We start from the raw sequence: 2,500 nt of genomic DNA on the forward strand, positions 1-2,500 counted from the left end.
ATATAAGAACTTTGTCCCAATAGGCCACTCATGCCAGCTATACAATGCATTTTACCTTAATTAATTTGCTTTTGGTTTTGAATTCATTGACTTTTGAATAAATCAAGTGGTCCTTTTGTCTTTTGATTACAAATCATTTTAAAAGATATAAAACAGGTATTTCATCTCACTGGTCAAAAGTACCTTATAAGAGCTGTATATAGAGATAATTCACATAAATGACCTTGATTTGTAGACAACAAATACTGCATTAATATTTGCTGTGTGTGTGTGTATCTATATATATATAGATAAACTATTTTTGTTGTTGTTTTAATGACTGTGATTTTGCGTGATGATCATTGCTGTTATCATTTCACCCATTATGAAAGGACTTGCAGCAGGATCTTGGAACAACCTAAGAATTCACCATCCTTTGCTGCAATTCTTGTAGTCTCAACCAAAAAGGACAAAGCAGCATATCATATTCCATACGTCTGCAGTACTGAACAAACATAAGGAGAGCTAGGTTTTTCATTGCATTTCATGCAAATCTTTTACAATAAAATCATAAATGGTGTATTATTAGATTTTAAGGCTTTTGCATAGACCTAGCCCAACACAGGACTTACTTCTGCCTTAAAAATAATTATAATTTTCTATTTCTACTTTCACTACCCATGTTCCTTCAGAATATGTGTGGAGTGGAATATTCATACACCAACAATTTTATAACCAGACAGGAAAAGAAAAAAAAACAAGTCACGTAAAAATGTCTATTTTATACAACTGTACAAAATGGTATTTCATCCAGTCTACCACATTCAGTTGGGCAAACACTGTTTCCGCCAATAATCCTGTCAACTTGTAAATGGTCAAGAAAAACACTTTACAACAAAGTCAGATTCAGTGACATACTTTAGACCTAACATTTTGCTGTTTTAAGTCTGAGGTATGATAAAAAAACAACCAATTCACGCACACCTAATAAAGCTTTACATTCGGTCAGTATCACAATACTGCAGTCAATAAAAATCCATATATTAATACTATAAACTTTTCTTTTTAAATTACCTCTGTTTCTCAGACTTAACACAGTAGCGTCAATTGTCTAAATTTTGCCCCGGGGAACCGCTCGGACAGAGATGTCGGTTCCATCAGTTGTGATTGGTGAAAGGCCTTTACATCAGGGGAACAAATTTCAGGTGCTTCACTTGAACAATATTTGAATTATGATATTTTTTTCTTCTGTTTGCATCCCTGGTTAAGAAGTCTATTTATAATAACTATATCTGCAATGCATTTGATATACAAGAACCTCCTGTGGCATGCACAAAACAGTAATCCTCATTCAAGAATGGATACAAATCTTCTGAAGTTCTCTTATCACAGTGATCATGAGGCTTGTCATCATGTTATTTGAACAAAACCACATTTATTGTTGGTCAGGCTAGTAAGATCCCACGAGAAGGCATCTATAACATTTAAAATTTCTATATCTACACATAAGCTTTCAAACACATGAATGAAACCATATAAAACTGTGATATATAAAAACAAAAACATTATAGAAAGAAAAAAAGATATAAACATGAAAACAAAACACATGTGGGTGATATAATGTTAGGCTGATAAGAAAAATGAACATATCTATAAAATAAATCATAATCATCTCCAAAGCCTTCATAGGCTTGAAAATAAAACGAAAGCAAAAAACAAAAAATGAGATGAATCACATGTGCAGGATATGAGAATTCAACTCTATGAAGAAGAAAAAAAAGAAGAAATTAATACCATAAAATTCTAATAGCAATAATGATGATATAATAATAATAATAATAAAAAAAAACAATGATGATGATTATAACAATAATAATAATATGAACTCACATCCTGGAAATCATTTTAAGGTCCTGTGTAGCAATCCTCGTTTGCTAATACTGAACTGTTCTAGGTCGGGCCCCTATGCATGCCACAAAATGCCACATCAGAGCCAACACAATAAAGCATCGCATAAAAGTTTTCGTAAAGGGGGACAGCATTTGGAAAGTTAAGATTACATGTAAGTGAAAAGGAAAAATAAAAATAAAAAAAGAACAAGGAAAAGAAGAAAAAGAAAAAAAGAAAAAAGAAAAAAAAAATTACAGAACAATAAATTAAGATGGCTTGCGTTAGGAGAAGCAGATGGATCGGTAAGAAGTCTCTAGGAGCGGGAACACAAAGGGAGTCGCTGGCATTCGAACCTGGTGCCTAAATGCCCAGCTGCGAGTCATAAAACTTTTGCTCAACTTTAGTGTTATTGGCCTCAGGTTGTCTAATCTAAAGGTGGGTTGGTCATCATAAAAATAAATATAGGCTGATTAATAACAGTAATAATAATGATAATGATGATAGTAATAATAACAAATAGTAATAATAAAAATGATTAAAGTAATAGCAATAATAGTTGTAATAATAATAATAATGATAATAACAATTAATGAGTAATAATGATAATAATACAATAAGAAACACAAAATAA

The sequence above is a fragment of the Penaeus chinensis genome, chromosome 38 (genome assembly GCF_019202785.1).
Source record: "Penaeus chinensis breed Huanghai No. 1 chromosome 38, ASM1920278v2, whole genome shotgun sequence".
NCBI classification, from domain to species: Eukaryota; Metazoa; Arthropoda; class Malacostraca; order Decapoda; family Penaeidae; genus Penaeus; species Penaeus chinensis.